General features: G+C 47.5%; 1 protein-coding gene and 1 long non-coding RNA gene across 2 annotated transcripts in view; one reads left to right on the top strand and one right to left on the bottom strand.

Moving 5' to 3' along the window:
* PRKCA (protein kinase C alpha) overlaps positions 1-13,407 on the top strand; it is a 361,661-nt gene that overhangs the window by 130,171 nt on the left and 218,083 nt on the right. The gene's annotated exons all lie outside the window — the stretch shown is intronic.
* Positions 226-6,220, bottom strand: LOC119003730 (uncharacterized). Its single transcript, XR_005070014.1, has 4 exons — positions 5,139-6,220; positions 3,997-4,054; positions 1,130-1,185; positions 226-394 (listed from the first exon to the last, which is right to left on the bottom strand). It is a non-coding gene; the product is annotated as an uncharacterized LOC119003730 (long non-coding RNA).

Below are 13,407 nucleotides of genomic sequence, written 5' to 3'. Positions count from 1 at the left end.
GCACTCACATTATGATATTTTGGTTGACTGCCTCATTTTTCCTCATCTGTAAATGACAGCTTTTGACTAAAAGATATTTTAGATTTCATCTGGAGCAAAACACTTGAAGAACAGTTAGCTTTAGCTGGGCAAATGTTATTTTGTGGAAAAAGAAATCTAATGAATAGTCAGCTCTAGTGCATTTCAACATTAACGTGAAATTTATTTGCACTTTTGCTTTTAAAACTTTGCTCTGATGAGTGTTGGTGTGACTCCTCCTAAAGCCGGGCCTCCTTGCTGAGGGCTCCGTTTCCCGGAAAGCACGTATTCCCGAATGGTCCTCCTCTTAGCAACTCTCAGTAGCTGCTCTCAGGAGCTGTGCGGTCTCATTTTGACACTTCTTTCTTCTGATCACCTAAAACACAAGGTGCCACTATGTCTCTGAAATGATAAAGTTATTCCAATAAGTGTGTATTTGCCTTTTGGTGCATGTCGGCTTAGAGAAATGAAAACTGTAGAGTGACTTTTTCCTTTACTGGGTCTGTACTGTATAGCTACCTATCAGAAAAGATAAAATGCACCAGCCTCCACCCCCCCCCCATTGTTGTAGTGAACTAGAAGTAAACAAACCACTTTTTGTTGTCCTTGAATCCTGGCAAATACTCTTGTAGCCACATGGGCTACACATCCCCACTGGAGGGGCTGGTTGAGTCTCCTGGCTGTTGTTAGCTCACATTTGTTATCTCGGTGCAGCAGTTTGCAATCAGCTAGCTGGCTTTTTCCTGTGGATGCATTTTTGGGAAGCAAACCATAATTCATGCTTTTCCCAAGGTCCAACACTTTTGCAAGTGACAGAGCATATCTGGCTGAGAAACCTGCTTCCTGCCGCCCTTGCTTCTGGTTTTCCGACATGTTGGTGCACTTTCAGTGGGCAGCTGAGCTGGAATAGACACCCAAGGCTGCCCCTCTGAGCTCTCCAAGTGGAGGACGTGCTCTGAAACCCAACAACTAGGGCATCATTGCAGCAAGAGCCCCAGAGTAGGGCCAGGGAGGGAGTGGGGAGCATGGAAGGAGGGCTGACGAGAAGGGGAACCCACCCTGGTGCTGTCAGGAGTGAAAAGCCGGATTCCCACTCACAACTTTCTCTTACCTCCATGGATGACATTCCTATCTGTTCTTCAGCTCCTTCCCTTTCGTTCTCTTGTCCTAGCAGAAACATTGAAGGGCAGTTGCTCAGCTTTTTTCCCTTTTGGACCATCACTTTCAACCTAGGCTGTCTCTCTAGTTGGCACCAAGAAGGATATCATGATGTCAATGATGATGGCCCATTCCAGAGTCAACATTGGGCCCCACTTAGTCCAGCTGCCCCTGCAGGTACCTTTGTCTCCTCCAAACGCAGGAGAGTCTCTTGAGGGGCCAGACCACAAGGAGCGCCCCCTGGTGGTAGCAGGCTTCAGGGAGGTCTGCGCTCCCCTTTCTCCTTGGGTTTCCAGGTGTGTTTACTAGTGATGGCACCTGCCATCTTTGCACAAGGGCTTCGTTGGAACACACCTCCCCCACTCTCTTTGGGCTGTGTAGCCAGCATGGTGATCTGTTTGGTGGAGGATTAAGTATGACAGGCACTGAACTTTTAGAAACAGTTTTTAGTAACACATGTTCATTGGAGAAAATATGATAAAATAAGTAATGTCGAAAACACAGCACAGTCCCTCTACCGGGCGGTAACCACAGCACCACACCTTGGTGCGCAGGTGGGCTTTGGTGAAAAAACCCATCTGTCTACTTATCTGTCGAACAGTTGATCTATAAGTCTGTGTAATCTTTATGGGCTCACAGGAATGGTATGACTTTGTATATTGGAGAGTCACTGTGTTTAAAAAAAACTTTTAAAGACCATTTTCTATTAATTTGTTCACCGAACTGCTACATTTTGTCACTTGTTGCGTTATTGTTGAAGCATTTGGAAGCAGAAGAAGTGACTGTGTGCGCACATGCACTTGGGGGTGAGTAGCTGTGACTCCGTTTCTGACAGAAGCACCTGATCCACTGGGTTCCATCTCCCAGCCCCTAAGTGCAAGAGCTCATGGGTTTTTGCTGTTCAGAGAGAAACTCTGGAGGTGGGTGATAAGTACCAAGGCCTCGTGGCCAGAGTCTTGAAACCGAAAATTCAGGATTATGTAAGTGTCCGTGACGTTAGAGGCCTAGAGAGAAAATGTTGGTTTAGCTTTTTAATGGGGAGTTTTGTGTTTTTTTTAATATTTTATTTATTCATCTTTAGAGGGGAAGGGAAGGAGAGAGGAAGAGAAACATCAGTGTATGGTTGCTTCTCATGCATCCCCTGCTGGGAACTGGCCCCTGCCGGGAACTGGCCTGTAACCCAGGCATGTGCCCTGACTGGGAATCGAACCGCGATCATCTGGTTCGCAGGCCCGCGCTCAATCCACTGAGCTACACCAGTTAGCTTTTTAATGGGGAGTTTTAAAAACGACTTGGAAACTTGTCCTCTTTCAGGCAGCGACCCACAATAAATGTGTCTGTTGCTGCATCATGCTGCACATGTGTCCTATGTGTGTGTGTGTGTGTTTTTTTAGTGGGCTTATTTTTAGGGAACAAAATAACAAGGTTTGGCTACATGTCCCAGGAAGAGGCCACAAAAATGAAACTCCAGCATCACATGCCAAGAAGGGAATTCCCCTGACATATTTCAGAGCTGATGCTTAATGGACCTGAACCCCTTTGCGTTTGTTCAGGGCCGAGAGGGCACCTCAGGGGGAGCTCCCGGCCCCACCCAGGTTTCGGGACCCGGTGGGGCAGACCCAGTAATTCCCTGGGGTAGTCGTGCAGTTCAGCCTTAAAGGGCACCGGGAGCCCTGCATTTCAGCACCAACAATCGCCTTTTTGAAATGGTATTCAAGGACTTGGTATTTCAGGATTTAATTATTCGGGAGACAGCGAAGGCAAGGCCGTGCAGCTCAAAACAAATGTCAAATGCTCGAGTAGAAGAGGAAACGGAGGGAATTAAAACCTGAACAGCAACCTTCTGGTCTGCTTTCCCCTCCTGGGCTGACTAGGCAGCGAGCACCTCCACCTGGGTGTGTTTAGTTAGACGGCCCTGCTATGCTGCAGGTCGTGGTTCCGGGGAGCGCATCCTTTTCTAAACCTTATGTCTGGCCTGTGCTTGGTACCTGTGTTTTTAGTTTCTTTTGTTACGTTTATACAGGTGTTCTTTGAGTTCTAGAGCTGGAGGAATTATTGAATAAGTGAGATATCTCCAACCTTATTTTGGACATATTCTCTAATACCTGAAACTTCAGGTTCACTTTGCATTTATTGGCATAATATATTTCATTTTCCTAATGCTTTTGTTCCCATAAGTAGCATTTGCCAGAGCAACTTTTATGGTTTTGGGGTTTTTTTTGTGTGTGTGTTGGTGACATCAGTAAGTAATACATCACAAAGAGAAACTGAATACTCTGGTGTGTCAAATAGAGTTTGAACCCTGTTCTCAGGCAGAGTGATACATGGTAATTCCAACTTGTGCCCCTGGGAGAGGTTTATCATTGATGAGCGTGTGTTGTATCTGTTCCTAATTAGCTCCCGAGCGCCCTCAGGTTATTCATCTCAGACACAGCCAGTGTCTGGGGCATAGATACCCAGTAGAGGTATATTGAATGGAATTGAGAGGCAACAATGGGTATAGACAAGACAGTTGCAGGAAGATACTGTCATCAGAGAGCAGAACTGTCAGCCCTCCGTAATTGTAGGGGAGAACAAAAATAAAACTCACTTTCAGGCTGGTGAGTCTGAATGAGTTTGACAGATGGAATGAACTGTTTCCTGCACATGGAACTTTGAAAGTTACTTTTTGAAAGTGGAATGGAGGACTAGAATTTAACTCTTGACTTCTTGCACCTGCAGAGGGGAATGTGTCTTGCTGTGTTGACTCCCCGTCCCTGCTTGGTTTCATGAAAAGGTGTGGGAAAGTTGGACTTGACCTCCGGAGAGAAAGTGGTTTACCTTTAGGGTGGCTGTGAACCGCTCAGTGATGGGTGGGGCAAACCCCTATGGAATGACTCTAAAGGATACAGAGAGAAAAGACCAGGATGCAGAAGAGTCAGAATTGGATCTCAATCAATTTGATCAGCTATTTTTGTAAAGCTAACACTTTGTTCACAACCAGTGAAGCCACCTCCATGGAGCCCAGGATGGGGGTGGTGGCAGGTTCTAGAAGACCCGGACTTCACCTCGCCAGTTCCAGAGGCTGTGGTCCCCCGGGGAGGAGCCCTGCTTGCTCGCAGCCCACCCAGCTGGCCACCTGCAGGCATCCTCGGGTTTGCTCGTCGAGGGCAACAGCGTGGAACTGCCCTAAATCATTACTTAGATCCCACGAATCCTATTAGCATTTCTCCAATTTTCTCTTTAGTCAAGGGAATAGATACCCATTATCAGAATTGACCTGATATTCCCTCCCTGGGTTTAGTGCTCAGTTGCCAGAAAGAAGTGAAGAACCGGCAGTTTAGGTCAGTCTCTAGGGGCACATGTCTTCACTTGAACCAGACTCAGGACCGACCAGCGCCCCCGGCCTGCAACGCCCTCCGCACACAGGCACCTCCGCGCCACGGAGGCTGTCGGAAGGGAGATCCGCCTCTTTGGGGATGCTGCTGCGTGAATCCCAAATGAACAGTGGGGATAATCAGGTCACGTGTGCAATGGCTGTGGGTCATTTTTCAGTTTTCAGAGAAACTGGTGTATTTTTAAGAGGCAGGGGCTTTTTCTTCCACCATCTGAGGTGCTTGAACCCGGGCTTGCCTGCCCAGGTGGGGAAGGAGGCAACCTTTGTTTTGTCAGGCTGACGTCCTCTTTCTCCCTGGGGAGGTCATTGGCCAGAGCTGGGACAACTGCCTGCCTCTCACCCCCCAGCCTCTGTTCTCTCCTGTTCCAGCAGCAGGTATTGTTACCTGACTGTACAGGCAGGCCACACCCCCCTGCAACCCAGAGCTTCGGCATTGGGTCCACGGAGCTCTGGTGCCTGCCGTCCACCCCGGGCCAGGATTCTCTCGGTCTCTCTGAGTGTCCTCCAGCCTCGGGTTTCCCTGTCGCCTTGCCTGCTCCCTCACACCTGCAGGGATTACCTGGGTTTGTCCCGGTTTGCTACCCACCTGTTCCTCTCAGCTAAAGCTGCTGTGCCCAGTTCAGGACTCTGTCTTCACACCTGGGTCCTGGCACAACACTTGGAACACCAGCCTTCAGAAAGGGAACACCTTGCTGTCTGGACCCCCAATAACCATGGAGCCCCTCTGTCCAGCCAGCCTTTTACCGTCCTCCTGTTCAAATTCAAGGGAACATTGGAGCTCCACGATGACCGAAAACAAGAGCCCCAGGTGCTGCAGTTATGTCCTGGTGGAAACCTGAGCCCTCAAACCAGACTGGCAGGTTGGAACCCAGCCTCCCCACATATTAACTGTGTGACTCCACAGTTTCCTTCTCTCTGCCCGCCCCCTTTCCTCATCCTCAGTGAAAGTATTTAGTGAGTATTATGAGGACTTTTATTATTGTGCCTTATTTTTCTTGGGTGAGCAATCCAGTTCCAGTGACTAGACATCGCACGACGTAATTTAGAGACCCTTTTGCCACAACACGTCCAGACCAGGACACCCATGGTGCTGTTGACTTTAGCAGAACTCCCCAGTGACGTTGTCTGCTGTCTTGTGTGTATGTGTGCGCATTCATGAGCGCTTTAAAAACTGCCAGGAACCCTGGACTGCCGGCACGGTGCCTGACAAATGTTGTCTCAGCATACACTGGATTGGCAGAGGCGTCAGCCTGGTTGAAAGGCTGCTGTTGCTGGGCGCACTGGAAAAGGACGCTCTCGGGAGGTGGCTGGGGGTGGCAGTGCATGGGAGCCGCACTGTGCAGGTAAAGGCTGGAATAAATCAGGTGCGAAGGGACCAAGCCTGCAGCTTCCAGATCCACATTCTGTTGTTAGCTTTAGAACGTGCTGAAGGCTTTTTCCCATCCCTGAAGGTAAAGCTCTTTTTCCTAAAGTCTTCTTTAGATGGGTTTTATTGTACCAGAAGTTTGTTTCTTTCACGTTAAAGACACTATTAATAGTAAGCAAAGCCATTATAAACAGGGTTGCTGCAGTTACCTGCTCCGGTTGAATTCAGTTGTGGTAGGGCTTCTGGGTAAGCCTTCCAACTTCACCTGCAATCCGGTCACGTAGAGCAACTGAACGTACTCACAAAAGTGGCACCCGCAAGCTGCCTTCCTTTTCGGGCAGCCCTTACATCATCCCTTCTCACAGTTAGCTGAAACCTGATACTCCATATCTGTCTTTATTCCTCTAGGGTTTCCATCCTTTAGGGACAAACAGAACAAGCTTAATCCTTCCTGCAAATACCAGACATTCAAGTATTTGTACCGCTCAGCTGTAGGCTGAGCCTTCCCTCAGACAGACAGACCCCTCCCTCTCGTCTTAGGAGGCGTTTCGGAGGCTCATCATCTTACTTGTATTTAGATACCCTAAACTGAAGAGGGGCTGCAACCACAGTTAACAGAAGCCCTTGGATCCCTGAACCGTGTCTCAGGAGGAATAGAGTTGTGTGGAATTTTCACCTCCTTCGTTCTAGATGATGTACATCTGCTAATGCAGCCTCTTCTCCCAGAAGTTCTTTTGGCAGCCATACCACTCGGTTTGGGCTATCAGTTAAAATGCCTCACTCTTTTCATCTGTATGGTGGTTGATCCGTCTCTTCCTCACTCTATATCCATGTAGTTTGGAAGCCAGGTGTGGGAATGCGAATTGCCCTTATTGTTCAGTGTCATCTTGCTGGGGTCTGGCTTGTGGAATCAGCGTGGTCTAGCTTTGGAGTTTTCTTTGAGTGTCTAACTTGACCGGCCAAGACATGTACTGACTTTCCCAGTTTCCCATTTTTTGCCCAGTTGGGAAAGTTGCCTTCGGTGGGTTCGCCCGAGTCGAGGAGGTAAAGCCTGTGAACAGCCTTCCCCTCTCAGAAGGCCGTCTCCCTCTCGGTGCACCTCTAGAGTGGATGGTTTTGTCTCATCTACTTGTCAGCTGTTTTCTGTCACAGACACAGACACACTGTAGTTGTGGATATTAGTGTCCGTAGACTCGAGCTGTGGAGTGAGGGCTTTGGCTGCCCTCGGTGAGGATCCGAAGGAATGCGTGGAGCCGAGGAGCGCTCCCCGCTGCTGCGGCGGGTCCTATTTAGTCTCCCCCCCCCCCCGGTCCCCCGCACGCCTGGCCTGGAAGAGCCCACTGCTGCGGACTCCCTTGGCAGCTGACCTCCTGAGACTGACATGGTCACACTTCTGGAGCCCTCAGCTGTCCAGGTTGAGGATGGGGCGGGCCTGAGCTTTGCTGGCGTATCCCTGAGGGGCCTGTGCCTCTCTGTGCCATGGCACCTCCTCTGCTTGTCCTGGCCCGGCTTCCCCACATGCCTGATTTAGGGGAGGCCCTGGGCTTGGGGTGGGGGCGGCACTCTGAGAGCCTGGGCTGAGTCAACAGCTGGCTGTGGGGTACCCTCAGTCTGAGAGGTGGCTGTTTGGTTTCCCTGGTGTGTTTTCTCCCTATTTTGTAGGAATAGGAGGAACTGCCTCATCGGCTTGTGGAGGCTGTGTCTTCTACTCATCGGTTTCCATGTCAGCCAAATTCTGTCTTTTCTTACATTTTCTTCATTTGAAAATACCCCATCTTTCGCTTTTCTCAGTCTAGTCACAAGTTCCAAATTAATTCTGAACCCCTGCCAAAATGACTTATATATTTTTAAAATAAATTTTTGTTTTCTCCCATCTGGACAGAGGGAAAAAGAAATGTTTGTGGAGTGCTTATGATGACTCAGGTCTGGGCTGGAAGTTAATTCACACTACCCTGTCTGGCCCTTCACAACTCGGTGAGGTTGGTGGTGTCAATTTCCCTTGTAGAGTTCAGAGGTTCTGAAGCGAATGTGCCCAGGGTCATGAGGTTGGTGAATAGGATGTGGGCAAGGGGGGCACAGGACTCTGCCCCCCTGTCCTGCCAACCTGAGAGAGTGCCCTGGAGTCACACTGCTCAGGAGCCACCTGAGGGTAGCCATGGACCAGACGCTTCAAAGATCCACACTTAGTCCCAGAAACGTAGGGAAGACATCCCAAAAGGAGTAAAAATACGTTGTTTCAAGGTTAAGAAAATGGTTTAAAATTTAGAAAGAAACATAAAGGTGAGCGGCGTAACCTAGTCAGTATTATTTGGGGTCATTGCTTAACAAGGCCATTGAAGGGCTATTTAATTATTTAAGCTGTTGTACTGTTTGTTTTCGGCTTTTTGATTAAATTGGTTGGCGTGACTTTGGTCCGTGGGGTCATACAGGCTTCAAGTGTGGGAACTCAATGGCGTGTGATTGGCGTATTGCATTGTGTGCCCGCCACCCGGAGTCTAATCAGCTTCCATCACCGTACATTTGCCCCTTTATCCTCTGCCACCCCACCCCCTTCTCTGGTCACTGCCATGCTGGCGTCTGTCTGCGTCCCTGAGTTTCAGTTTTATATCCCACATAATGCACTAGTTTTAGCTTTTTAAAACTAACTTTGATATCGTGTAATTTGCATAGTATATGATTCGCTCATTTAAAGTGCACGAGTCAGTGGTTTCCAGCATTGTCAGAGTCATGCCCCCATCAACACAGGTCCCCCTTGGAACACTGGCCTCGTCCTGCTCCCCGCCGCTGCCAGCCTGGTTCACAGTGCCTTTCCGGGTGGACTCAGTTCTCCTCGAGCCCACCAGCTCTACCAGCTTAGTGGTCTGCTAGTTAACAAGGTGAATAGTTTCAACACCTTTATTCTGTATTTGTCTCGAGGGTCATGTTTTGCATTTTTGGAAATTGTGTTGTGACAGCACTCTCATCCCACCCAGTGAGGGTAATTACAGTTCCCAGTTTGATGTGTGGCTTTATATGTGCATTTAAAACGTATACCGTGCTCCTGCAGCCAGTTTTCCTTCCTTCGACTCAATGATGCCTCTTAGTTGTCTCCTTGAGGCAGTAAGCGTGCTTTTGGAACAGTCCTACGGTAGTGTTTTATCAGACGGATGCCTGCTAACCTACATTTCCATTTGGACTCTTAGTTTCCTTCTAATTTCTTGACATTATATGTAATGTTGTTATAAACATTCTTTGGGCTGCATTTTAATGCACATCTGCCATCATTTTCTTTGAATTAATTGTTGAGTGTGTTTTGCTCTTACATTTGTCTCAGTTACTGTCCTCAAGCATTTGTGAGTTGTTTTCTAGTTTCTGTCTACACCCCATGGCTGAGTATCTGGCAGCATGAGTCATGAGAACTGTATTAAATACCTGATGGGCTTACAGTGTAACAACAAATTCCAAATATGCACTAAGACCTTTTTTATGGTGATGATTCAGAAATCACTTCAGGAGCTCGTAGCTTGTTACTAGGAACATTATCTTTAAGGTTATATTTTTAGTTAATACATCAGTGGTTGAAAACAGATATGAACAGAAAGAAAGAAAAGTAAGATGGAATCATCTTAAGCACCATGCTGGGCACAATCCATTCACCACTGTGGCCTGTATCCTTAGCAAACACTCCCCCAGGGGAAACACAAACTAACCAAACAAGCAAGCAAACAACCACCACGTGCACATCTTTTAAAGTCGGTAAATAGCTCTTTGTGAAGATTAATGTCAAATGTAAGGTTTTTGAAGCTTCTAAGTGTAGATTAAAAAGCCACTTGGTCTTAACATTCTGACTAACAATTCATATTTTTAAAAAATTTACTTTGCCTTCTAGTTTCTGGCATGCTGTTTAGAAGTGCAGCGCATTTGTTTTATGGGGTTGTGTTTTTTTTTTCCACTGCTTCCCTGCTGCTGTCCATGCCTTGTGTCCTTATTTGTATGAAAACTTCCCAGGTTCCTTTGTGCAGAGTTTCTCCCAGTTGCTCACCACTGTTACCCATGGGCATTGGAATCCCTTGGACACCTTCCGATTTCCTTTTTGGAAATATTTGGCCGCATTGCTTTATAATTATGTTGTATTCCACATCCCTGATGCTTTATTAGTTCCCAACATATTTGATAAAAAGGGGACAATTAGTGTAGAAAGGCTTCTTTTGAACTGTTCTCCAAGATACACAGAAGGAAGTGCTACCTGGGTAAAAATTTACATAATAGGGACAGATTTTCTCACACACTCCATGTCATTTCGAGAACATGAAAGCATTTTATTCATGGAAACTTTGCGCATGCATTTATCTCTAAGAATTAAAAATTACCCTTGCTTGGTGGTCGCTCTGTAATTTCAGTAGTAACACTGCACCCTGTTTCTTTTTGTTGCGTCCTACTTTTGTAACTAAATGTTAACATCCTCTTTCAGTCCCGAGACTGAAATCAAACCAAACCCTGTAAAACACTTTTTCCCTCACTTAGCCACAAGACCTTTGCAATTATATGGCTAAAACAAACTAACAAAATAATAGTAATAATAGTAATAATAATAAAATAAACCTCACTACACTCTAAAATGAGCACATTTATTACAATGTTTGGAACAACTTCGTAACTTCCTTCCTTGAACCGTGACCAAAAGCAGTATTTTCTTGGTTGAGATATGAATGGAATTTCCATCAGTGCTTGCTTTTCCTCTGACCTGCTACCTCCCTCGTAGTCTGCATGAGGGGGCCACGCCCATTTTCATAACTTTACATAGATGTTACTGCAGACTGTCACATGACTGCCTTCACTTGATGGGGACAAGTCCCTTGACTTTTTGTCCTTTTCCGGCCTGGCCAAGATCGTCATTTCTGCCACGAGGCTTCAGTGAACTTGAGACTGGGATGAGAGCCAGTCCCTGGGTGCTCACAGGCCATAGGGAGACTTGACTGTACTGCCTTTACAATCTCGAAGTTTTCCAAACTAGACTCTAAGCTTGTGGAGGGACCTGAACCATGTTGACTTTGACCATCCCCAGGATGGATGGGATGGACCTATCACCATTTGGGGCATGTAATTGTTGCTCAGTAAATATTTGTTGACCAGAATTCAACTGAACTGAATGTTCCCTACCCATTGCCTCTGTTTTACTACCAGATTTCTTGTTAATCCCTGTGTTCTGTTTCTCTGTTTTTACCACGGTCAAAACCATGGCTGGTATATGGCCCTCCAGTCCCTGGTCGACTAGACTTGCCTCCATCAACTTCTCCCTGACGTCTTGTGAGAGCGACACTACTGAAAACGCCTTCCTCCTTGGAACACCCCACCTTTCTGTTTCAGGGCTCTGCTTCTCAGCCTGCCCCTCTCCTAGACTTGCCTCTGCTCCCTTGCCGACTCCTTGTCTCACCAACCAAGCCTGCTGTCTTCCTAGACCCTGCATTCAGGATGCCCACCCATTCTTCTTAGTGGCTTCCCCATCTCTACTAGGCAGACACCCCGAACGTTTTAGTCCTGTAATTGCAAAGCTCCCTTTGGGTTATTAAACCCCAAGTCCTCACACATCTGCCAGCCTTCCTTCTTTCTACCGGGAGCTTCACATGTATTCCTGTGAAGGGATACCTTTACTCTGCCCTTGACCTTCAGCTTTGTAACCAAATGGTTTGTTTACTGAACAAATATGTGCTAAGGCTGTTGACTGTTGGTGTGGCTGCCAGGATATCAGAACTTTAAGAATAGAACCGCAGCCTAGGACTGAACAAGGAAAGCACAGTGGCAGGGAAGAGGCACGGCCTCGTTATTCACCCACCCAGTCCCTGACCCGCCCACCCAAAAGGCTTCCTGTTTGGAAACCGCTGCAGTAGGTTCTTTCTGAGGTCTCATCCGATTCTATCATCGTCAGACCCTCAGTGGTGTCTACTGCCTTTTAAATCAGTGATATCCTTTGTGAAGGTGAATGCCGAAGGTCGCTTCTCACACCTGCTGGTGTGATTTGTCATAAACTTACCCTTAAGAGATTTTGGTTTTGTTTCCATGAAACAGATAGGCCATTGTACTGCAGTTACTCAAGGTATTAAGATTTCATTACTGTGTATTGGTAGTTGGTATCAGAAGCGTTTACTTCATTTCGGTTCTGGGGTGTGGAATGTGCGGTGAGTTGAACTGAGTGAAGGAGACTGTTCAGCAGTTGTCTGTCGGTGTTAGCTCTGTCCCTCCGGGTGTGTGGCTCTGGGGTGGTAATGGGCTGGTGATCCTCAAAGCTTGTCTCAAAATTGTTTTTTCCCTCAGCCCCAGGCCCCGGCTCTCTCCTGACTCTTTTGTCTCCCAGACCGCCTGCATCTTCCCACCAGCCACAAATGTGGGTGTCCCCAGGACTCCCCGCTGCTGCTTGGAGTCCTCATTCACCATGTTGCCTTCAGCTGTCAAATCACATAGATGCCTCCAAAACCTGGCCTGCAGTTCCCAGCTGTCTTCGGACCTCTAACCTTGACGTTCCACTTGCTTGTCTGACAGGGCTATCTGGGAGACCCAGCAGCACACTAAATCAAGTTGTACTCAACTTGCCTAAACTAAAACCTAGTTTGTACAACACAAAGAATAGTTTCTCCTCCTTCAGCCTGTGTAATTTCTGTGGACAGCTTACCCAGGCTGCGAGTCCCCAAGTCCAAGTTAATTCTTTCTTACCTCCTGGTCTCCTCCCTTCATTTCCCACACCCTGCCCTTCACTTTGTCATTTAGGATTCTTTCTGTTTCAAGTACAGAAAAGTCAGGTCAAACATGCATAAATGATAAAATGCATGTATGATATGATCTTGTGTGTTCAGGACATATAAATATATGCCACATATATGAAGGTGTGGGTATATGTGAAGAAAATGACATCTTTAAAGGGTATTTGATGGTTCCCATAACTGAGAAGTCTGGAGCTGAGAGCCCTGCCAGCATGGAGACTTGGTGTTTCTCTCTCTCCCCGCTCCCAACTCCCTCTCTTCCCCCCACTCCTTGGTCTTCTGTGCTCTCACGCTCATCTTAAGGCTCCCCTCTTGTTTCCACGATGGTGACACCACTTTCACAGTTGCTCTGGCTGATCACCTGGGGGCCACCTTGACCCCCCTTCCCCTCGCACCTCACAGTCGATCCCTCAGCTCCTTCTTCCAAGTGTATCTCCTATCCAGCCAGGGAGGGGTGCAGAAAGGAAGCATGAGTCAGACGTGGTGACGCTAGAGGAAGGGAAGTTGAGAAAAGGTTAGTAACGATTCTCCTGAGGAAGGGGGGGAGATGAGGGGTGCTGGTCAGAAGGGGGAACGCTGGGGTTTGGGGAAGCGTTTAATGCGAGCAGCACCCAAATGCATTCGAGGAGGCATCAGTGTGCTGCCTGGAGAATGGCCCTCCTAATGTTGTGTCATAGAGCACATCGATTTGATTTGTTTTTAGACAACGGTAATGTGTATCCCGCGAGAGGAATGCTTTCACTGTTACACATCTG

This window comes from Sturnira hondurensis, unplaced genomic scaffold (genome assembly GCF_014824575.4).
Source record: "Sturnira hondurensis isolate 20B ecotype Veracruz unplaced genomic scaffold, ASM1482457v3 Scaffold0018728, whole genome shotgun sequence".
In the NCBI taxonomy this organism is placed as follows: domain Eukaryota; kingdom Metazoa; phylum Chordata; class Mammalia; order Chiroptera; family Phyllostomidae; genus Sturnira; species Sturnira hondurensis.
Note: the sequence above shows the minus strand (reverse complement) of the source record. Positions and strands in the feature narration are given on the sequence as shown.